Raw genomic sequence first — 24,915 nt, 5'->3', positions numbered from 1 at the left:
CCTCAATTAAAATGAATGAATGAATCCTTATAAAAGGATAAATCAAACCCTAGATGCAAACCTTAATGCAAGATTAAATGAGAGCTTGACAAGTGTCCACATCATAATGAATGAGACAACCAACACAACCATGGGAAAGAGCATGACTCTCCAACATAGAAGGGGTATAAAAGATCATTCCAGCATCCAAGAGGAATCATCGAAGAGGGAGATCTGATAAAAAGATAACCAGTCTCAGGCATAACACCAATTTGACATTATAACTATGGTATGGAATTCTTGTGATGCATATATATAACATAATTAATTTTAATTATAATTGCTCACTTATGAACAATTTGTATACAATTCAGGGATATAATATTATTATATGATTTCATGTATATGTAGAAAAAGGACGTAATAAGTAATTCTTTAAATACTTGTCTAAATGCTTCAATCAGCCATGATAAGGGTAGTAGGGATTTCAAGGAGGGGAAACAGCGATGAGGTCCTCTTCTGAGTACACCAGCTCATGGTAGTTGACCGGTGGTCTCATGAGGCCAAGGGGGTGCAGGGAGTGCTCTGCCCTTGGGCTTAGGAGGGAGCGATTTTCAAGACACCCTATTGTAAATGTACCGCAATCCTCTATCATGGTTGGTCAATAGACTAAGGAGTCCAATCATAGGGAATTAAGTAGGTTGGCAAGATGAAGAGGAAACAGTTATAGGACACCTCATATGGATAGCAAGGGCTACATGAGGCTAAGACGGATTGAATATCCACTCTTGGGCCTATGGTAGAATCTCTTGGGCACCCTATCAAGTCATCTTATCCTAGTTTCCCTATGGTTCAATTTTCCCAATAAATTAGAGATCTTATATTTAAGTTAATATTTCTAACTTAGTAGGAAAGATCTATGATGATCATTTAAATTAATTGTTCTTAATAAGGAAGATCTATTTCATGAATTATGCTTCATATGATGTCCTAACATGTTGTAGGATTTAAATCAGGTAAATGATATCACTAACATATTGTGACATTTTCACACATCGCCCCATTGCAAATGGGGACCCCCACTTTTTTTTTTTTTGCTTTCTAGATAGTGGTAGAGTCTTTTTCTATTAACCTTTGTGTTGAAGAAGCCAACGCATCAAAACTTAATCAAGTCAGGCTTATCTCTTTAGGATGAAGCGAAGTCAATCAGTTATCAAGGCGTTTGGAATGAATGACTCATCTTTTGCTTACAAACTAGGGATGAAATGCTTGGCTAAGGCATGGACTGTCACTTCCATTGCCCTTCCTTGGCATTGACAGTTACTTCTTTGACCTCACAGAAGCAAAATGTGAGACATGAATAAGGTTAATGTGAGGTCATCAATCTAATTGATCAAATCTTATGGTGGCAAGGCATCGAATCGAAGAGGTCAAGTAAGGTCAATTTGATCAAGATTAGAAGGAAGTTTGATGGATGAATCCCTTGGATCAAATTTCACTAACCAAACAAAGTTTCCTTCATCATCCAAGAGGTAGGTTGCAAGGGCAAAATTTGATTGTGTGTATGAAAATTTCCTTTTCTCTCCCGCTGGAGCAAACCCACTTCCATTGCTCCTTCATAGAAGCGAAATGACTTCCATTGCTCCTTCAAAGGAGCGAACTTCCTTCCCTTGCCACTTAGGAAGTCCAAGACGCCTTGAATTGCAATATGGAACCTTGGTCAAGCAAAGAATTTGATCTTCAACCAGCAACCTGAAAATTTGGCTAAGTATGTGCAAATTTCCTTTGCTCCTCAATTGGAGCGAATTCACTTCCTTTGCTCCTCCAAAGGAGGAGTGACTTCCTTTGCTCCCTTGAAGGAGTGACCTCCCTTCCTTTGATACTTGAGGGGAGCGACATAACTTCCATTGCATTCTAAGAGGTGATTTGGTGAACTTGAGCAAATGGAGGAATGAATCTTCAGCATTTCTTATGCTTCACTTTGAATACGATCTCGCCTCTGCTCATTGAAAGGATCTAATTGATGGAGATTTTGATAAAGAACTGTTGGGGATGGCAAGTTTAATGCATTTCCATTGCTCCATTGTTGAAGTGAAGTCACTTCCATTGCCCCTTGGCAGGAGCTAAGTCACTTCCATTGCTCCCTCAATGGAGGGATGTGACTTCCATTGCTCCCTCATGAGAGCGACATGGCTTCCAAGGTGTTCTTTGAAGATAAATTGGTGAACTTAGACACATGGAGAGCAAAACCTCAAGACATGAATTGATGAAGGGACAAATTGATAAAGAAGTGATGGAATGATGCTGAAAGTTTGAATTTTAAGTCATTTCCTTTGCTTTTCAATTGGAGAGAATTCACTTCCTTTCCTCCTTAATTGGAGTGAATTTGCTTCCATTGCTCCTCAATTGGAGCTAATTCACTTCCTTTGCCAATGGAAGAGAGCGAACTTCCTATCCACGCCCAGCAACGATTGAAGGAGTATCTTTTCGTGCCAAAATTTGAATTTAAAAAGAAAATGTTTGAAATGCCAATCAAGTCGGCCACCTTAAGGATAATACCAATTTTTTTTTAAAGCCTTAAGTCGTCGGCCTACTACCAAAAAGACACACCCTTCACCCAAGCACATATAAAGGCTAATTCAAAATGGTCATTTGATCACCTAAACAAAGCAAATTCTTCCTCTAAAAGAGCAAGGTAACAAATTCAATCAGCAAAGGAGCGAATTTAATCACAAGGGCAGCAAATTTTATCATAAGTACAGTGAATCAGATCAGGTGTAAAAGTCAAAGATCAAGAACTAATTTAAGGAGTGATACATGAAATGTTTGCAATTACTTTTGTATCTTATATTCATACTTACAGCACAGATCTTTGTTAATTTCAAGCTTTCAGTGAAGATGTAGTTTCATTTCTATCATTTGATTCAAAAATATATATATATAGTTTTTCTCTCCTTTCCGTTAAGAATATGCAAAGTTGTTGTTTATTTTGTTTTATTAGTTTCGGCATGTTACAACTATGCCATAAATTGTGAAGCAACTCATTAAAACCCATGTGTAACAATGCGTGCATACCACACGCCAATGCCTGGATCCCAATTCTATCTACCATCCCAGCTGAATATAAAAAGATAGATGTCTCTTGCTATAGCTACACCAAAAATCTTTCATCTAAACTAGTAGATGATCAAAATGATGGGAAAAGTACTGTTCACATGTGCATTAGAAGCATACCAATCTATCTAACACTGCTGTTATAAATCAGGCCAGCATCATACCAACTGAAAATCAGACCTAAGATAATGTCAATGATGTCTCCAAGACCATGTAATGATTTAGTATCCATCTCATGCCACAACCAACCAGCTGATGTAAGCCATGACTGAAGATGGAGGAAATGAAATCTGCATGCGACCTTATAGATTAAGATCCAAATATTTCCAACAGGCAAATAATAGAGAACCTGCAAGAAGATTATTCAAGTATGCATATACAAATAACAACAGGAAATGAAACTAATTATCTCTATTGCACTCCTCAAATCAAGATCTTATGTAAGTAAAATGGCCCTCAGAAGCACACACAAGAGGCTATGATCTATTGGATATTTGAAAGATTTAAATTATGAAAACTAGGAAAAGCAAAAGTATGAGATAAGAATGCAAGAGTGCAGAAGTAAACTAAATTGCTAGATTACTAGATGGATTGAAATGAGAGAGGGGCTGGATTAAATAGAAGTTCTCTGGGTGGATCTAGATTGTGGGATGAATGTGGGAAAAAGAATAGGGTTTGAGAGTTTGATCCCACATGTGTGAAGCGGATGTAAATGGGTAGAGGAGAAAGCATAAATGAATGATGTAAATGCTTAAGCATATGTTTGTGAAAAATGGATAGATAATATTATCATTACTAAATATATAGATGATAGATGATAAATTGATTATAGAATAATAATATTATTAAATGATAAATGGAATATGAGATTATAATAATAATATTAATAATGTATAAATGATAATATAGATATTATTGATGATAAATAATAATATTAATGGATAAATGATAAATAATAATAATAATAGTAATGGATAAATGATAAATAATAATAATATTAACAGGTAAATGATAAATGATAATAATATTAATGATAATATTAATAATGGATAACATTGATGATAAATGATAATAGACAGAATAATGCATGAAAATGAAGTGGATCCACCAGGGATTAGGATGACAAATTTTATGTGTCTACAATGGCAATTCTGAAGATACTATAGCCAGCCAAATAGGACAGCCATCAACCATTAAAGTATCCATGTTATTTGACTCAAGTCCTAAAATTAGGACAACAGCATACCCAAAAGAAGTAGGTGTCACAATCACATCTACATTATGGATGTCTTCATATGTAAGGGACGCCAACTCATGATTCTGCACAGGTAAGGAACTGCTGTTCCAAAATAGGATATCAGTACTTTCCTCATGCCTTTCTTTAACTGCTGATATAAAATCAGACTGCGAGCAGACCGAATTTTCAAATTTTACCTCATCAAGTGTCCTCAATGCAAGGCTCATGTGCCAACAAAGGACTGCTGGTCAAAATTAGAAAATCAGAATCATGTTCATGCCTCTTCAAAGTGTCTTCATTGTTCTTTATTGCATCTTCTTCCAAGGTAGGTTGCTTCTTCATAAGTGCTGGTCTATGAGGTGTGACCAGCTGAAAGTCACATGTTCTCCTAGCTGCCTTAGCTGTCATAAAACTGATCCATACCTACACTTCATTATCTGTTATGTTTTTGGCTCCAACCAACTCCATGGTGAGGTATCCATGACAAACGAAATCAAATTGTAGGATCTTCTTGTTAGGCAATCTCTTAGTCCCTACAATCAGCTCTCTAAGACAATATGCCTCATATGATCTTAACAAGTATTCCTCCAATGTAATCAGATGTAGGAACAAGGGAAATCAATCTCACTATGGGCTTCATACCTTGCATGTAATTGGAATCTATATACTCCTTCTCATGCCCTTCGTTGTTACAAGACCCAAAAGTGATCTCACCAATCCCATAGCTGAAAGCCAACGCTTTATGTGAAGATTGTGCCACAATATAGGTATTCTCCTCCTTCAAATCTCCAAGTGGCTGATTAATGATTGCATATTTTTCAACTTCGCGATCATCATGAAAACTCAAGGGCACAATATGTGACTCCTCTCGATCCACATTCTCATATGGCGAAAGCGAACTTGTGAACATGGTTTCATCTTCTTTGAGATTCCCACATGAAGACTGATTTTTGCCTTTCTCATGATCATTTGTAGGCTGCAAATTACACAAAGGCAAATCCTCTTCTATATAGCATCTCATGTCCTGATGTTGCAACCCTTTGATTAAGTTCTGTTGATATTCCATATTGGTTTGCACAAATTTTTGCATCATCTTAACACAATATTCCATACCAGCAATAAACTTCTTATCCATCTTTGACTATCACTCTTAGGCTGGTAGGATGCATAGCTCTAATACCATTGAAATATCCCCGATAGGGATAATATGAAAATAACAATATCTTCCTCAAATAATCATATCAATCGTGCTTCAAAACCACAAAATCATTAAGTTTCAATTTCAAGCATGCCACTGAGATAACAGAAATGTGAAAACTCCTTATTGTTGCTCAAGAGTACACATAAAACACAACTAAGATTGGCAGAAATAGAACAGTTTTCACCTCTTGTCTAGCAGCACCTTACAAACAGGACACCAAGGAAACCAATATATTAATGTTCAGCATTGAAGTTGCTAGCATTAATCAATATATATATATATATATATATATATATATATATATATATATATCAAAAGTTTATAAATGATCATCATCAAGAATCACTCTGAACCAAAGCAATTGAAGAAGAACAATGAGTTACCAGGATTGCTTCAATTTAGACTATACTCAGAGTGTGTGTGCTTAAAGAGGACCCATGAACAAGTGTAAATAAAGGTGCTTCTGCATTATGAGGACGCAACGAATAATATCAACTCCCCCTTGGCCAAAATTTGCAAAGAAGTGACCCACGAACTCCGCTCAGTATCTCTTGCACTCTTAATCCATCGCCAATACCTAGAGCTGCGTCCCAACCTAACCCTCGTGATTGGTATGTGTTGATGTGTTTTTTATGCACATGCGAACACAAAATAAAATACTTTTAAGTATTTTATCCTCTCTTGAACAAAATCTCTCAAATGTTGAAGATTAGCTTAAGGATCACTTGAGAAGACTCCAAGGTTCATGAATGTAGGATCACTACGTGTGGATAAGCTCTGTTGGTTGATGTGATCATGCTGGAATCACAAGGGGACTTACATTTGAATTGCCTGAATGCTTGATTTGCTAGAACTTGATCATCTAATATTTCAATATGGTGATGCTTTATTTCCTAAACTAACCTGAGTTTTAAAAAATGACAAAAGGTAAAGGGTTGAGAGAGTTTATACTAAGGCCTAGAGTATAAGAAGATGGATGAATGATTAGACAGAATCCTACTAAGCGAGGTCTCACCATCAAACTGAACAATTTGACACAAGCTCAATGCAATCTTCTAAGGACGTTTCAAGGATATTCGAATCAATACCATCAAACATTGATCACCATTCAAGTTAATGCATAAGCAATGAGTGTAGAACGATTCGAAGTTGAGCTCATATCATTCCAGTTGACCACACAAGGCGCACTTACAAACAGCAAGAGGCTAGTGGTATGGATTAGGCAGATTCCACATGAATACATTCAACAAATTCCTCCACTCAATCTAATTACATGAAAGCAAAGACCATGCGAGTTATTGAAGTAACGAATCAAATTCACCATAACTTCAATGAAATCAATTGTTCTCTACAACAAGGTTTGGCAACAATCCTTGCCTTCTCCTAATCTAACTTCTATTCTAATTGCTATTCTTCTATTATTCTATTCTATTCACTATTAGCTAACTATTAACCTTTACAAATGAAGAGTTTGAGCTTTATATAGAGAGCTCATTTACAATGAACATCCAAGATTGATTCTCTATCAATGGCCAAGATTTTACAATGAAACCCTAATTAGGGTTTGTTACAACAAACTCTCCTTAGCCAATGAGAAAACTACATCCAGTGAGTGTGGACCAATAGATATCAAGGGTAGGTACATCGGAGTTTGAGCCTTCATGTATGAACTCGGTAGATTGCATCTAGACATGCTGAGGTAGACCTTCCCTGATTGGTGAATGGTGACTAGGATGATGACTAGGATGCCACTTCAACTCACACTTTGTAGGTTTGATGGATCATCATGAAGGAATATCTCTTGATACTCAACATTATCCAGCTTCAACGATGATGACAATGATCTTCTAACTCTGATTAATTCTTCTGAAACTGTCTTCTTGAATGCCTTGATCATGGAAGTGCAAGGTATAAATCTTAGTTTTGAAGTATTGATGAACTTTTGATGTCACCATTGTCTCTCTCCTTCGGAATTCCTTCTCCTGTGACTCCCTTCATGTCGTTGATGTTGTAGATCATGCCTTTGTGTAAGTGAATGTTTCTTGTGTGATCTCCTTATTTATTTCTCCATCACCTGCAAAACAAACAAGCAAGTATCAAATACACTTGATATATAAGTTATATAATCTCTGATTTTGTATGATTTGTAGGTCCAGTAGGTACAATCTTTGGGGAGATCACCCCTTGGTTTTGAACAAATTTTGCTATCTCCTTGATGAGTTCCTTTCTTCCTTTGTGAATTTGCCATTTTTTTGATGAAATTTGCTCCAAACTTGGAGCAAGGTACATGATTCCAAAATTCAATCTGGATCCTCTCCAAGGTACATGCTTGAAAATTCGCTCTAGACCCTTAGGACGGTACCTGCTTGAAAATTCGCTCCAGGACCTCAGGAAGGTACACGATTTGAAAATTTTCGCTCTGGACCCTCTCCAACTTACACACTTCAAGATTTGCTCTAGGACCTTGGCAAGGTACACACTTTCAAAAATTCGCTCAAGGACCTTGGTAAGGTACACATCATGAAATTCGCTCTTTGTCCTTCGGAGGGTACATGACCCATTAGGGAAGTTCAATCTCAAATCTTAACAGGGTACATGACTTCAACAAATTTGCTCCAAAACCTCTCCTTCAATTCTTACTCTCAATCTTCACTTCGATAAATTCGCCCTTGATCCTCACCAAGGTACTCAACTTAGCAAAATTTTCGCTTTGGACCCTTAGGAAGGTACATCAATAAGTCAAAGTTCACTCTAGATCCTTTGCAAGGTACATGACTTGGAGATGAAATGTGCTCCATGTCCTTAGCAAGGACAGGGTCCAAAGTGAGAAATTCGCTCTAAGACCTTTGAGAGGTACATGCCTTGATAAAAATTTCGCTTTTGGTCCTTTGGAAGGTACATGCCCTTGGTGAAATTTTCGCTCTTGGACCTCAATAAGGTACATAATTTGTAAAGTTCGCTCTCAAGCATCTCCTGATAAACTTATAAGGCACTAAGAGGGGGGAGTGAATCAGTGCAAGCAAAAACTTAATAAATCTAATAACAACTTTCACCAACTTGATAATCAATAAGCATGCAAGAAATATAACCACATAAGCAAACATCCAACAAAGAATGCAAACCATAACACAATGATTTTTCACATGGAAACCCAACTGGGAAAAACCACGGTGGGAATTAGCACCCACAAATTATTTGCACTCTTTTGGGATGCGCCCGGTTAAAGGCCTAGCCCAGTTAAGAGCTTACAATATGCCCAGTTAAGAGCAAACCCTATTAGGAGTCACCCGGTTAAGGGATTTTGCCTCAGCCCTATTAGGAGCTCCATTTTGTTAGGAGTAACCTTGTTAGAGGATTTCAAACTCAAGTTAATGAGCCACCCGATGAAGGGATTTACAATATAAGACTTGTTAGGATCTACCCGGTTAAGGGATTTCAAACTGTTGTAAATGTTAGGGAACAACAGGTTAAATGATCTGATTACAGCACTTCCTTGCTTGCTAGTACAGATCCTTTTCAGCACAACTCTGCTACACACATGCAGACACTTCAATCTGGTTCATCAACACCTTCTTCTCAAATTAGCGACACAAAATCTCTCCTCCAACCCACCCTAAATACACTTTTCAGTTAGGGCAGCTACAAACCCTAATTACATTAACAAGATACAATGAATTTACATTTTGCGCGGCAAAACACTCCGCCAAAATATATTACAGATCATTACAACAAATTTCTAGATGATTTTCGTTGTTGAATGATCACCGCACATCGATTTGATAAGCAATCAAACCCTTGTTACATTCTACTAAGCACTTTGTTGTTTCCCAAGAAATTCGATCCTTGTACGCGCTCAAATACAATCTTATCATTACACACGGATTCTGACACGTCATCACTAAGTTATGATCATGATAAGATCCACCGCCAAACTTTAAATCATTACCGGTTAAAGATTTGTTACCGGTATTCATTCTTCTTCACAGAGTTCTTAACAATCAATTATAAATGTGCTTACCAGTTCACCAATCTTGATGCGATTTCAATCATAGACTCATGCCAATGTTATGAACATATATTCTGAACTACAACACCTGAATCTTCTCCAATTGTGTGTACCAGTCACTTGATCATCGCTTTGTTCCTGTTTACCGGTTGACAACAACTTAGCAATTTTGTTGTCTAACTCATTCCACTACCGGGTAGGCTATACCGATTGGTCTAGATGACCTAGATGACTAAACAAACATGATTGCCATCAATGACAACACAAATAAAGTCATCAAACATCCTATTATAATTATATCATCATCATCAAGCCAACAATCTCCCCTTGACATCATATACCTGATCATATCAACTTTACTGGTCATCTTATCATCATCTCTATCAGTTATGCCAACATCTGCAAGGTACATGATTTCTCAAATTCGCTCTGGACCCTCTCCAAGGTACATGACTTGGTGAAAATTTCGCTCTAGGACCTCAGAAAGGTGCGGGAGCTAAATGCAAAATTTCACTCTGGGTCCTCTCCAAGGTACAGGGGTCTATATGAAATTCAAGGAGGACACAACTCATTCAACTAAGGTTTAGTCTTGCAACTAGAAATATGATCAAATAAACAAGAAACTTAGGCATGATCCAAGGGGTTCTAGATCTACTTTCATGCTCACAACCTATTGTCTTCACTCCACCCTAAGGAGACCAACCTAACTTGATGATCTTCTAACTATTTGAGAAACTCTATTCCTTCAATGCAAAGATTAATAGCAAAGACTCTAAGACAACATAGAAAGCAAAAAGTAGGGGTACCCATTTTCAATGGGGCGATGTGTGAATACCTCACAACAGTATGGAGGCAATGGATACCACTAACGAATATGAAACATATCTTCATAATGTAATGATTAGTAAGAGACTCCAATTCAAACACAAGTGGCCGCTCGAATCGTGGTTCAATATCTCACAACATTAATGTATTTTGCCTCCAGAGCTATTTGGCTCTTCACGTTGTTACTCAGAAAGAATATTTTGCCTCCAAAGCTATTCGGTTCTTCACGTTGTTGCTCAAAAAGAAGCCACGCTAATACCAAACCATAAATCAAATATATCATGAGCCTGACTTTAGAAGAGTCTGAAGTCACTAAAATATTTAATCCTTAATATATCAGCTTTATATGAATCCACTCATACCATAATCGCCAATAGTGAATATGGCAAACATAATTTTATTTCCTCTCGATAATAAAAATCTCAAATGCATATTCAACTTATGCTTTGATAGGCTAGAAACAAATAATTTCAATCGCCTAAATTCCACGATTAAAGGGAATCCCCAAACAAGGCTCACGCCAAAGATATAGCAAACACATCCATTTTCCATGAACTTAAAAGGCTCAGAATAAAATATTCATATTTTCCCAAATAGATACAAATTACCTCAATCGGCAATTATCTTTTATTTTCTACAAATTTGTCTTCGAAGATGACTTCCCAAATTTGGCTCAACTGTGAACTCCGTTGCGAATCCACTCCGAGGGAGGTTAGGTTTTCAACCAACCATTTTATCAACTCTTGAAGGTTTTCGTCTCCAGAAATCATAAACCATTTATCAAATCCATAGCATGCCTTACTTCCTCCATCTAGCCTCCTTATAAAGAACTCCAAGAAGCATCTACAATATTAGGCCGACTTGTCCAACTTTAATATTAATCATATTTAGAGAACTTCATTTAATAAAGTGACATTTACTAATAATTTATTATTTAATCAAATTAATTAATATTAGGTCATCATTTGAATTTTTTTTTTTTTTTTGACAACTTAATAGAAATCAATTTTATTAATTGTCACCTCAAAAATTGGGGACACGACAAGGCATTGCACCCAAACCCCCATAAGTTACGCTACCCCTGAACCCCATTGGGGTCTCCACTTCTAGACCCCTACTAGTTATTGGAATCTCTTCTCATATAAGAAATTTGATTACAATGATGGGATTTGGGAGTGGAGACCAAAATCGACAACTTAATTGTTTATCTTTATCGCTATCATAATATCATTGATTAATGATTAAGTAGCATACAATTAGCATCATAGATTCAAATACCATTATTATTATAAATACAACAAAATCTTCAACTTTGCACAAGAAAGGTAGACAACGAATTAAAGGTCATTGATTTGGTCGAGTCAAAAGCACAACATAGCCTTCAATGTCAACTGAGGAGCTACAATAAAGTGCAAGGATTAGAACCTCTCCCAAGTTTTCACTAGACTAGGGAAGAGAGAGATGTAAAATATGCAGTATGCAATTCATGAAGTATGATGATGATTTTCAAAGCCAATCATCTTAAATTCATTGCCTATTTTAGTGAAAAGCTAAATGATGCCAAGAAAAGGTAGAACACTTATGATAAAGAATTGTATACCATTGTCCAATGTAATATTCCCATTTTTACTGCCTTCCTATTCTGTGAGTGTTGGCTCAGTTTTGAGGGTTTTCTTGGCATCCTATGATGGTTGGAGTTTAGTTGGTGCTCTAGATGGTGACAATGCTCTTTGTAGCGTTCTAGGTTTTTCTAAGCTTTCATCTCAATCCTTGGAGATCACTGCTATTTATACTAAGTGCTCGTTTTGGCACCAGTCTTCAAGGTTTTAATGGGTTTGTTCTTCTCAATCCTTGGAGAAAACTGCTATTTATAGTAAGTGTTCGTTTTGGCACCAATCGTCTAGGTTTGTTCTCCTTAGTCCTTGGAGAACATTGATATTTATAGTCAATACTCGTTTCGGCAGCAATCATCATCCTTAAGCATTAGTTTTCCACAAGGTGAATGGTATTATTTAATATTTGCACTAAATAATAAAGTGACATTTAATTATTCACTTTAATGTTTAAATATTAAAGTATCATGTTTTGTCTCTCAAGTGGACACCTAGGAGAAAAGGGGGGCCTTTGCACATGAAATATTTTCAATATTTGGAAGAGGTCTTTTTTAGTGGAAAAATTGCTTTTACAAAAACAAGCAACAAAAAAGCAAACTGTCTTTGTAAAAAAACAGCGAAAAGGTTAAAAATAAAAACACTCAAAGTGGTTTTTTTAAAGTAACGAAAAAAGAAAAAAAATGTTTTTTCGAAAAAGCAAAAAACGCTTTTTCCTAAAATAGCTCTTGAAAAGTTATAAAAGGAGGATTGAAGCTCTCATTTGGATTATTCAAGTTTACACACATAACTAGATGCTGCTAGATTGAATGGAGAAGTTCTTCCAAGATTGTTTGAGGACAAAAACCCTCACCAAATCACTACTTTGGATGATGAAAGTTCCTTCCTAGCAGGTCTCGTGATTTCGCATAGTAATCAACAGTGTTTTCAATGAGTTCGCAATTTGGGGTTTCAAAAAAAAAAAGATTTTGCAATTTTTTTAGTTGCAGGTTTTTGGGGGTTTGTTTGTTTTGCATTTTGTAGAGATTAATAAGGATTTGCAAGGTGATTTGAAACTACAAGTTGCTAGCTGTAAAATTTTGGGGGGTTTTTGATGATGCCCTAGCTGGTTGCTCCATTTTAATTTGCTGGGTATGATTGTTGCTTAATTGCAGAATTGTAGCTTGGTTTTGTTCAGGCTTGAGAGGAGTCTAGTCACCTACTTTGGTGCTCAGTTCTTCACTGAAGTTTTCTAGTGTTATTTCTCAGTTTGGGAGGATCTTTAAGCTTCATTGTTGCACTGTCCACGCTCCAAACAGCAAGCTTCATGTTCATTATCAATTCTATCCACTTTTAGATGAAGGTTTCAGACCATGGGGTTCAACCTATGCAACATTGATGAGGTATTTTTAGTTTTTTTCTTTAAGGACTTTCCATAGTATGTAATGAAACTCTTAATGAATGTGTACACCTCAATAAATGTGTAATAGCAGCCACTGTATGACGAACAATGAGTTTTCAGTTTATGACAACAGTATAAAATCGAATGCACGTTCAAACCCATAATAATAATTTATAACAGCAAGGAAGTCTATTGTTTGTGATGAGTTCTTATGATGTCCTTTGTATGTAATGAGTATCCATTTGATTTATTAAACACCATGATATGTGAAAGTAGATGAAAAGACCGAAAGAACTCTATAACAGAAAAGTGTGACAACCAACAAAGATTTTGCATGCTCATCAATTGGTCTCATATTGTTCATTAACTGGAAATTTTCAAAAATGATCAGGGGCTGTAATTACATCCAGAGTTGAAACACTATGTTGTGACCTAATCACACATCACCCCATTCAAAATTTGGACCCCTTACTTTTTAAGCCCTCTCTGTCTTTTGGTGTTGATTTTTCGAGGTCTTTTCATGGCAGTCTCTTCTATCTCTCAGCTTTGCAAGTGTTTGGGGGTTAAATTGATCGCCTGCTTTTCATTTGGGCAATTTTGACCAAGTCTAGGGCTCGTTTTGTCAGTTTTTGGGTTTTTTCCATCGATCCTAGATTTTAGGGTTTTCCTCTTAGGGTTTTTGAAAACTGATCTTTGCATTAGAATCAGGACCCTTTAAGGAACCTGCGTGTGAAATTTGAGCGAAATCCGAGCAACTTTCTATTTTTAGAAAGTTCCTATTTTTTAGGGATTTCACTGCCTCCCGGACTGTCTTCATTTCACCAAAAAATCAAACTTACTATTTTTAGTAATTTCTATTTTTGGTAAATTTCTATTTATAGTGTCTCTGCATCTTGTTTTGCCCTAACATTGACATTTTGAAACACTTTCTATTTTTAGAAAGTTCATTTGTGGTAGGTTCCTCACACACAAACATTGAAGACTGAACTTCCTGAAGATTTGTCTAAATCCGGAAAGTCAAAAGCAAGCAAAGTTGATCAAAAAATGGTTAAGTGTGAGCATTCATTCCAGAAGTGGAAATGTTGAATAAAATCTTCTGCATCTGCAAAATTCTTTCGTTCCTCAAAAATGGCATCCTGATCCGGAAACCATCAAAATTGTCTAAGTTTGAAAAGGCACTCAAAATGCTAAAATTCCACCATCAAGTGAAAATGGCGCCCACGTCCAAGGTAGGGCGCCAAATCCAAGTCTCCATGGAAAAGGACAAAAATGTGAAATTCCATGATACAGTGGAAATAGAACCCAAGGATGGAGAAGGGCGCTAAATTAAGCATGCCATGGAAAATTTCCAAGACCATCAACTTCCTTGCTCGGCATGAAATGGCACCCAGGTGAAGGAGAATGCGCTAGAAAGGCAATGTCATGGAAAACTCAAAAATGCAAAATTCCAAGAGGACGTGAAATCAGCGCCCTACGATGGTGAAGAGCACCAAAATGCCTAAAGTCATGGAAAATGTTCAAAAAGTCAAATTCCATGGCATAGTAACTTAAGTGCACAAAGTGCTAGGAAGGCTGCCAAAACAAGGCGGTCGGGGAAAATGCTTAAAAGCTGAAATTCCACCACCTAGTCAAATTAGCGCCCAAGGTAGTCAGGTGGGCGCTAATTTGACTAGGTCTCCATGGAAAGTTCCTGAATGATAAAATTCCTTGATGAAGTGGATCAGGAGCCCCAGTCAAACCTGCTCCTTTCTTGGTCTCTGTCAAGATTTTTGGCAAGCTCTTACATAACTGCCCAATAGATTTTGGTGCTTCAAGCAACGTAATGCCATTGGTCGTATGCAGAAAGTTGGGGATAATGCCTATTCATATCAACAAGAAGGTCACCCAACTAGATAAGACGGAATTACCAATTGTTGGGGAATTTAATAACATCCATGTGCAGTTGGTTGTCGACCCAAGAGTGCAAAGTTGTATTGACATTTCAGTTGTAGATATTCCGGATGGGTATGGCACACTATTGAGCAGAGATTGGTTTGGGAAGCTGAATGGATACATTTCCACTGACTTTTCTCACATGTGGCCGCCATGGAAAGGAGTTCCTAATCAAATCAAGATTGATAGCACAACCAGATTGCGCCTGATGATCACCGAATACAGAGAAGACAATGTGATATTGTTTCTAGAGACGGATTTGGGTACTTACATGCCCAAAGTTGAAGAAGTCTTGATGCTGCATGGCTCAACGAAGGGGAAGCAAGTGGAGGACACACCTGATTCCACCGAAATACTTATTGAAGATGATCCAGATGTACAACCTGGTGGAAATGAAGATATGTTCGAGAGTTTCAAAGATTTTGTTTTGAAAAGTGTTAAGCAAGAGATTGAATTGGGAAAAAGCACCTGTGTTTGTGATCTATAATTTACCCAGCTGGTGTAGAATTCACAACACTTTTCACTCACAATTTACATGTGCAATGTGCAAGATAGCCATTGAGCAAGTATCCAAGATGGTGCCGCAAGCCCCAACAATGGAGAATGTTGAAAAAACAAGTAATGTTGGAAATATTCATGAAAAGGTGGCGCCAGACGGTGAATCTGAAAAGGCAGAGATTCCTCAAGAAGAAAAGAAGAAGGGAGTTGATCAACCGCCCGAAGCTCAATCTGATGATCAAGTTTGGACATTAAGATTTGATGGATCAAAATCCAAGAGCAGAAATGGAGCCGGTATTGAGCTTATTAGTCCAAGTGGAGAAGCTTACTTGGCTGCTTATAGATTACAGTTTCCATGTACGAATAACATTGCAGAGTATGAATCGTTGGTCCATGGGCTGCTCCTTGCTATCCGGAAAGGTGCAAAAACTCTACATGTATTTGGAGACTCAGAGATTGTTGTACGGCAAGTGAGAAAATTGTATGCTTGTCATGATAAAAGATTATGTCGATACCGCAACAAAGTCTGGGATCTCATTGAGAGCTTTGATGCATTCAACATCAAAACGGTATGTAGATCAAGCGGGATGGTCATTGAGAAAGTTCCTTGAAGAGAATATTATTACAAGGTTTGGATGTCCGCACGCGTTGGTGTGCAACAATGGCCCCACATTTTCATCCCTGAAGTTTTCAAATTAAGCCTTTATGGCATCGCATTCAAGTTCTCTTCAAATTATTACCCATAGGCTAATGGGCTGGCTGGATCAACAAATGAGCGCGATTAAGAAATTGTTGGATAAGAATCCTAAGGACTGGCATACACAGCTAAGGTTTGCTCTTTGGGTTGACAGGACAAGAACAAAGAATTCCTTGGGAACGTCTCCTTATCATTTGGTTTATGGACAGGGATTCAGTTTTTCCAATTCAGTTGAGGACCCCGACTCTGCAGTTTTTACAGGAATATTTGGATGGAGAAGACACAGTTCAGATGCGCCTCTCTCAATTGTTGCATCTTGAAGAGAAAAGGGACCAGGCTCTAGATAATTTTGTGAAGCATCAAGGAGTGGTCAAACGTTAGTTTGACAAGCAGGCTAAAATCAAGTGTTACAGGATTTCTGACTTAGTTTTATATTGGGATAAGGCTCACAAAAGAAGAGGTGATCATGACAAGTTTGACAAGTTGTGGATGGCACCTTATCAGATTTCTGAAATCCTTGGAGATAATGCATTTAAGTTGAAGACATTAACAAGGGAAGATATTCCATTGCTCGTCAATGGACAATTCCTCAAGCATTATTTCCAGTCGTAGGTTTCCCTCTAGAACCTGCTTTGAATCATAAGATTAGGTTTCCTTTTGGTTTGTTTTGTTTGTTTTTCCCTCTTCCATTTGGGGTTTTGGTTTGCTTGTTTTGTTTTGGATCTCGTTTGTTTTGTTGTGCTTTGCTTTGGGTTTGGGTTTTGGGTTTTGGGCTTTGGGTTTTTGGTTTTCAACTTTTCAGCCTTGGTGCTGGTTTCCCTTGAGCTTGTCCACTCAAGTGGTTTTTGCTTAGGTCTAGGGTTTTGAGTGGCCTGATTGTTTGGAGTCTTTGTTTGCAGACGGGGTGATGATGCTTTCCTTTGCACAGGTCTGGCTGTATTCCACTTATGTTGTATCACGATACCTAAATCTTGAGATTGTCATTCTTTTCACATCTAAGCAGTTGCTCTGAGTCATTTAGATTTCTTAGAAGAGGTTATAGCTGGTGAAAACTTTACATCTGGCTTCAACACCACCGAAATCTCCAAACCCATAGTAGGCTTCACTGCTTGCGAGCAAAAGGAATTGAAGGAAATAAAATGAAATATTGAAAGAAAGAAAAGAAAAGATGAAAAATGAAAAGAAATATCAAATTATTGGCTTTGGGAATATACGGATAACTCCATTGGGGCTATGGACACCCAGCCAGCAGTGGAGCAATATTCGTGGAATTTCAAAGACAACCTTGTCGGGGCTATGGACGCTTGACTGGCAGCGAGGCAATGTCCCGGATGCTTTTGAAGTATAGATACCATTAGCCTCCCATAACTGATTCTAAGAGATTGGATGGTCTTATGAAATAGAATTAATTCATATACACGCACTTAAACAATTTCCTATGAAGGTCTTTTTACCTGGACTCTAGCCCTGAAGTGTTTTTCAACACTTCACTCGTGGAGTCACCAAATGTTGTGACCTCATCACACATCACCCCATTCAAAATGGGGACCCCCTACTTTTTAAGCCCTCTCTGTCTTTTGGTGTTGTTTTTGGGGGGTCTTTTCGCGGCAATCTCTTCGATCTCTCTGCTTTGCAAGTGTTTGGGGGTTAAATTGATCAAGTTTGCTTTTCATTTGGGCAGTTTTGGCTTAGTCTAGGGCTCTTTTTGTCAGTTTTGGGATTTTTTCCTTCAATCCTAGATTTTAGGGTTTTCCTTTTAGGGTTTTCAAAAACTGAGCTTTGCATTAGAATCATGACCCTTTAAGGAACCTGCACGTGAAATTTGAGCAAATTTCGAGCAACTTTCTACTTTTAGAAAGTTCCTGTTTTTTAGGGATTTCACTGCCTCCCGAATTGTCTATTTCACCAAAAAAATCAAACTTACTATTTTTAGTAATTTCTATTTTTAGTAAGTTTCTATTTATAGTGTCTCTGCGTCTTGTTTTGCCCTAACATTGACATTTTGAAACACTTTCTATTATTGGAAAGTTCATTTGTGGTAGGTTCCTCTGTAGACAGACATTGAAGACTGATCATTCCTGAAGATTTGTCTAAATCCGGAAAGTCAAAAGCAGGCAAAGTTGATCAAAAAATGGTTTAAATGTGAGCATTCATTCCAGAAGTGGAAATGTTGAAGAAAATCTTTTCAGTCTAGAAAATTCCTCAATTCCTCAAAATTGTCTAATAAGTCTGGAAAGGCACTCAAAATGTTAAAATTCCACCATCAAATGAAAATGGCGCCCATATCAAAGGTAGGGTGCTAAATCCAAGTCTCCATGGAAAAGGACAAAAATGTGAAATTCCATGATACAATGGAAATAGCACCCAAGGATGGAGAAGGGCGCTAAATCAAGCATGACATGTAAAATCTCCAATACCATCAAATTCCTTGCTCAGCATGAAATGGCGAGGAGAAGATGCAAATTAGAAACTCCAAGAGGAAGTGAAATCAACGCCCTGGGATGGTGAAGGGCGCCAAAATGCCTAAGTCACGGAAAATGTTCAAAAAGTCAAATTCCATGGCATAGTAACTTTAGCGCCCAAAGTGCTAGGAAGGGTGCCAAAACAAGGTGGTCGTAGAAAATGCTTAAAAAATGAAATTCCACCACCTAGTCAAATTGGTGCTCAAGGCAATCAGGTTGGCGTTAAATGGAGGTCTCCATGGAAAGTTATTGAATGATAAAAGTCCTTGATGAAGTGGATCTGGCGACCCAGTAGAGGAGTTTGGCGCTAAAATGAAAAAGTGAAAAAGGTGAAAATTCCTTCACAAGAATAAAATGGCACCCAAGTGTGGAGCCTGGCGCCAAATCCAAGAAGCTAAGGAAAATTCATCAAAGGATTAAATTCCATCACAAGAAGGAAACAACGCCTAGGGCAAGGGAAAGGTATTGAGATGGTAAGGCATGGAAACAATGAAATTCCACCACTTAGTTGACTCCACACCCAAGGTTGGAAATTTTCCAAGGCAAAGAGCGAATTGAGGGTTAGGAATGGAATGAAAAAGCACGAAATCCCCATGGGAAAAAAATTTTAAAAATCCATTTTTAGGCATCAAATCTCGTCAGAATTTCAATTTTTTTGCAGATTTGGACTCGTGAGAGAATTCTCTCTTTCTTGGACCCAGGATCTTAATTTTAGGAAAGTTCCTAAAAATAGGAGATGGTAAAAAATTGTTGAAAATTTGCTCCAGGGCAAGGAAAGTTGAAAAACTTCAAGAAAATTCCTCCTAAGGTAAAGATTCTCTCTCCTTAAGGTTTTGTCTCCTAGGGTTTTTGCGCCAAGTGGATGGATAAAGTGAATCTCAAGTGAATATTCCAAAATCCCTCCAAAATTCAAAAAATGGAAAGCTGGCGAGAGAATATTCCAAATCATGAACTTAAGGCATTAAGAGAAAGTTCCATATTGGAACTCAACTACGAAGGTGGGTCCCGATTGCATGGTGTGTTGGAAAAGAAACTATGACGCATAATTAAAACAACTGCCCAAATTAACCTTTGCCAACTTAGCAACATGTTAGAAGAACTCTATATAAACGCACAAGTACAATTCATTCTTCACATGCGAATTTGTGGAAAGAAGAGTTGGAGAAAAGTCAGACAAAGAGAATTTTTCATCCTCTTCAAGAAGCTTTGTTCGCAAAAGGTGCTGATTTATTCCCAAAATGGTAGAAGCAAGCAAGGCAGCAACTTTTACCAGGCAGGCACAGATAAAAGCTAAGATGAAAGGCTTCCTTCCGTAGTCAAAGATGATATCCAGGTGGAAGGAGATCAATGATATAAATTTAGGAACATTCAACATGGTTGCCTTCCGAATCAGGTTGCTTGGGACTTGTTGTGACCATTTCAAACATCGCCACATTAGAATGGGGACCCCCTCTTTTTGCTTTAGGTTTTGCTTTCTCTTTGCTTGTTTTTCTCTCTGCTTTCTAGGTTTTTTAGTGAGTGAGTGGTTTGCCTGGGCTAGCTAGATTAGGGCTAATCTTTGAAGCTCATTTTAGGGTTTCTTTCAAGCTAAGTCTAGCCTTGTTTTTGGGAGTTGTTAGTCGTCTGCCTGGAGCCTTAAGTTTGCCATAATGAAGCATGCTTTTCAGGAGAGTCAAGTGGGTTAGATCAAGGAGCAGGGTGAATAGGTCTCAGGTCAGGTCAAGTCTAGATTGAAGGTTTTCTTGTCAGAGTCATGTTTGTTTCCGGGTTTCAGTCAGTTGAGCAGAGTCAGTGAAGAAAGGGAGTTGATATGATCAAGTTTGATGGAAAATGAAGCAAACCAAGGTAAGACCTGGCCTGGAATCTCAATTTCGCTCCTGACCCTTCCAAAGGGTCCAGGTCGAAAATCCTTATAGACCTCCTTTTGCTTCTCATTTTTGACTAAGTAGGGCATGTTTGAAGGTGAATTGATATGTTCTTGCCTGGAGAGGGACTTGATTGATTTGTGAAGAGCAAGATGATGCCTGAAGGAAAATTTCGCCCCTGACCCTTCCAAAGGGTCTAGAGCGAAATTCATCTTAAACCCTATTTCTTGCCTTGGGTAGACTTGCAACCTTGTTCCTAGCTTGGAAAATGACCTAACTTTGCCTTATAAGGTGGTTTGAAACATGAAAACTGAGCAATCTGGCCTGGAATGGAGATTTCGCTCCTGACCCTTCTAGAGGGTCCAGAGCGAAAATCTTATTAGAGCTTATTTCTTCCTAACTTTGGCTAACTTTTGATGTGCAGGGTATCTTGGATGGAGGATTGGACATTATTGTTACCTTTGAAGATTTGGAAAGCATGAGTAAATGAAGAATTTTGGACAAGAAGGGTAATTTCGCTCCTGACCCTTCCAAAGGGTCCAGAGCGAAATTCCCAAAAGCTCTTATTGTGCAGTGAAGAAGGTCAATTTTTTGGCATGAATGAAACAAGAACAACTTGCTTTTGCCTCTTGAAGATGTTTTAACTTGGAAAAATGAAGGATTTTGCCCAAAAGGAGAATTTTGCTCCTGACCCTTCCAAAGGGTCCAAGGCAAAAATTCCTCAATCACCTATTTTTCTTGCAAAATCAAGTCAAGTTTTGGTTTGTATGGCTTGGATGAGAGAGGAGTAGTGTTTTCTTCCTTTGAGAGATGAATTCAACTTGAAATGATGATGGAATAGGCCTAAAATGAGAAATTCGCTCCTGACCCTTCCAAAGGGTCCAGAGCGAAAATTCCTATAAGAGACATTTCTTGTCTTGTTTGGTCAAATTGAGGTGTCAAAGGCATGATGAAAGGAAGAATGAGCATGTTGAAACCCTTGGGCATGTTTAGAAGTCATGAAAATGAAGGATTCTGGCCAGGAAAGGCAATTTTGCTCCTGACCCTTCCAAAGGGTCTAGAGCGAAATTCCTTATAAACCTATTTTTTAGCCTTTCTTGGACATGAAATCCTATTCCTAGCACAATGAGACATGAAATCCCACCTTGCAAAGAAGTTTCAAGTTTAAAAAGTGAGGATTTTGGTCAAGATTGAGAAATTCGCCCCTAACCCTTCCAAAGGATCCAGAGCGAATTTTCTCAAAATCACTCTTTGCTATCAAGTTTTGCTAAGTCAAGTGTGGGATAAGGTGAAATATAGACGGAATTGCCCCCTGGGAATGACTTGAAGTGCTAAGAAATCATTGAAAAGTGAAGGAATTGAGCCAAATAGTGAATTTCGCTCCTGACCCTTCCGAAGGGTCCAGGGCGAAATTCCTAAAAACACCTATTTTCCTTGCAAGGTCAAGGCAACTTTTTGGTTTTTATGGCTTGAATGGGTATGAGGAAGTGTGTTTTTGCCTTTTGAAGATGATTAAGGTTGAAAAGATGAAGGAATTGAGCCTAAGAGAGGTTTTCGCTCCTGACCCTTCCAAAGGGTCCAGAGCGAAAATCCTAAAAACTATCCTTTGTTCCAAATTTTGGACAAAACTAAGCTTGGACAAGGGTGTGAGAGGAGAATTTGGATTGCCTTAGAGTGGAATTGGGTTGCTAAAATGCCAATTTTGAAGCCAAGAGAGAAATTCGCTCCTGACCCTTCCAAAGGGTCCAGAGCGAAATTTCTAGATCCTCCTTTTTCCTTGCAAATTTAAGACAAGATTTTGCTTTTCATGACTTGGAGAGGAGTGAGGCAAGATGTTCTATGCCTTGGAAGTAATTTGAAGATGAAAGGATTTGAAAATTGCCCTAAAAACCTGATTTTCGCTCCTGACCCTTCCAAAGGGTCCAGAGCGAAAATCTTAAAACCAATATGTTCCTTTCAAGTTTGTGCTAAGACAAGACTAGACCAAGGTAGAGATTGCCCTTGAGATCACCTTTGAGTGGATGTTTGTTTCAAAAAATGATGACTCTAGGTCAGAGAAAGATTTTCGCTCCTGACCCTTCCAAAGGGTCCAGGGCGAAAATCCTAAAATCCCCTATTTTGCCTTGCAAGAAAAAATCAAATTTGGATTGGGTGAATGAAGAAGACTACTTCCTAGCCTTGAGTGGTAGATTGAAGTCAGAATGATGGAGGAGTAAGCCTAAGAAAGGAAAATCGCTCCTGACCCTTCCAAAGGGTCCAGGGCGAAAAACATCAAAGCCACCTTTTCTTCCAAAGTTTAAGTAAAACTAGGCCTAGACTATAGTGAAAAAAGCCATTTAGAATGCCTTGGAAAGATTTGGATTTTCAAAAAATGAGAATTTTGAGCTCGGGAGAGAATTTCGCTCCTGACCCTTCCAAAGGGTCCAAAGCGAAATTCCCAAAAAGGTGGTATTTCCTTCAAAATATTGATGAGTCAACTCAGTGATTGAGATGAATATACCCTGAAGATTGCCTTGAAGGAGGTTAATGATCAAGCTAAGGTAAATTGTGACCTAAAAAAGAGAAAATCGCTCCTGACCCTTCCAAAGGGTCCAGGGCGAAATTCACATTATCACCTAATTTGCTCATGTGAAATGCTAAAATTTGAAATGCAAGACTTTGATTAGGTCAAAACAAACATGAGCTCGCCTTCCGGAAGATTTTGGAGTCAAGAAAATGAGATATTCAGGACCTAATTGGAAAAATCGCTCCTAACCCTTCCAAAGGGTCCTGGGCGAAATCATCAAAAAGCCTATCATTCAACCTTGTTGGATTAAGTCAAAGGCAAACTGCAAGATTGTGAAGACAAGGACATTAAATTTGCAAATATTGGTTGTGAAATTTCAATTCATGAAGTGAACAAGCCTAGATGTAAAGTTCAAACAAGCCTTGAAGTGGTTTAGACCTTCATCATCTTGGATATTTCAATGCCTAAGGAGGAAAGAAGCTTCATTGAGCCTTGATCAAACCTCAATATTCCTCAATTTTCACTAAATTTGTCAAAATTAAGACATTTGGGAAGTTGGATCAAATTCACATGAATTAAGGCATTTGTAATTGAATCAATTAATTTTAAGCCTTAAAACAAATGAAAAAGAACACCTTTCAAGCCTTAAAATTAATTTTAAAAATTTTAAAAATAAAGGTGAGCGCTCAAATTCCTTTATTTGCTTTTACAAGCAAGTCGGCCCCCTTTTAAAAGGGATTTTATCTTATTTTATTGCTAAAAACCTAGGTCGGCCTCATGGTTAATTAGGGTGAGCGCCCTATATAAGAGAGGAGTGTTGTAGCATTTTCAAATCATTCATTCATTATTCTTCTCATGCGAATTTCAAGAGCAGATTGGAGGAGCGAATTATACCAGATTGGAGGCGAATTTCTTGCTAAATTGGAGGCTAATTTCCAGAATTTGCTAAGTGGTTGGAGGCTAGTGGAAGGCGAAGTTCTTTTGAAGGTTAATTGAGGCATAATTCATCCAAAGGGAGACCAAAATTCAATCCTTATCCAGCAAAATCTGATCTTCTTTCTTCATTTTTCCAAGGTTGATAGTTAAGCTTTCAAAGGAGGTATGAAGAATCAATTTTTTTTTTAAGTTCTTATTCAAGACTTATTTTGATTTCATAGCAATCTTTTAAAATTCAAGTCTTGTAAAATCTGATTTCATTCATAATTAATTTGAAAATTTATAATTCTTGGATTTATCATGTCATTTTCAAATTAAAGTCTAAATTATTCCCTTGAAAGGTCTTAGATCCTATGCTTTAAGATATTATACTAGACTAACTTTAATCTTTTGTGTAGGTGGAGGATCAACTACTTGGTAGACTCTCATCAAAGAAGATCAAGGCAGGACAAGGACAATCTCCTCCAGTCTAGCATCATTAAGGACGACCTCCTCCAATCCAATTTCATTAAGGACGACGTTCTCCATCTATCTTCCAGTCCAGCATTTGAAGGAAAGCATTACCAAATTGAGCATCAACCAAGTGTTAGACAAGGTGGCATCCCAGTCATCACTCCTCCAGTCGGGTTGGTCCACCTCAGCATGTTCAGATTCAATGTACCTGAC

At 37.8% G+C, this 24,915-nt stretch overlaps 1 protein-coding gene across 5 annotated transcripts in view; it reads right to left on the bottom strand.

Annotated features, from left to right (window-relative positions):
* LOC131050228 (uncharacterized) overlaps positions 1-24,915 on the bottom strand; it is a 93,580-nt gene that overhangs the window by 49,132 nt on the left and 19,533 nt on the right. Inside the window, exon 2 of one of the 5 annotated variants that reach the window (XM_057984414.2) lies at positions 3,214-3,383. The exons of the other annotated variants lie outside the window; for them this stretch is intronic. The gene's annotated coding sequence lies outside the window, so the exon portion shown is untranslated. The remainder of the gene's footprint in view (positions 1-3,213; positions 3,384-24,915) is intronic. 5 annotated transcript variants of the gene reach the window in all.

This window comes from Cryptomeria japonica, chromosome 1 (genome assembly GCF_030272615.1).
Source record: "Cryptomeria japonica chromosome 1, Sugi_1.0, whole genome shotgun sequence".
NCBI lineage: Eukaryota > Viridiplantae > Streptophyta > Pinopsida > Cupressales > Cupressaceae > Cryptomeria > Cryptomeria japonica.
The sequence above is the reverse complement of the archived record's forward strand: the minus strand, read 5'-3'. Positions and strand labels throughout refer to the sequence as shown.